Consider the following 493-nt stretch of genomic DNA (forward strand, 5'->3'; position numbering starts at 1 on the left):
AAAAATCAAGTCCCAAAATTCAAAGATTTAATCCAAAAATGTCCATCTGAGATGAATACACTTCTCAGATACAGAAATACAAATGGCAAATAAATATATGAAAAAATTTTCAGCATCACTTGTCATTTAAGAAGTGCAAATTAAAACAACACTGAGATGCCATCTCACCCCAGAAAGAATGGCTGTCACCAAGAAGTCAGCCAATAACAAATGCTGGAGGGACTGTGGGGAAAAAGGAACCCTTCTCCACTGTCCATGGGAGCCTTGGCTGGTACAAAGACTATGGAAATCAGTGTGGAGATTCCTAAAAAATCTAGGATTAGAGGTCCCATTCAACCCAGCTATTTCCCTTCTGGGTATTTTTCTGAAAACATCATATGACAGGGGAACAACCCACTCGGGCCTCCCTCCTGTCCCTCTCTCGGACAGGGACTTTCTTTCCCTCAATAAATATATTCTGCTCATAAAAAAAATCATATGACAACATATAGGT

Source organism: Octodon degus, unplaced genomic scaffold, assembly GCF_000260255.1.
Source record: "Octodon degus isolate 3935 unplaced genomic scaffold, OctDeg1.0 scaffold00046, whole genome shotgun sequence".
Taxonomy (NCBI): domain Eukaryota; kingdom Metazoa; phylum Chordata; class Mammalia; order Rodentia; family Octodontidae; genus Octodon; species Octodon degus.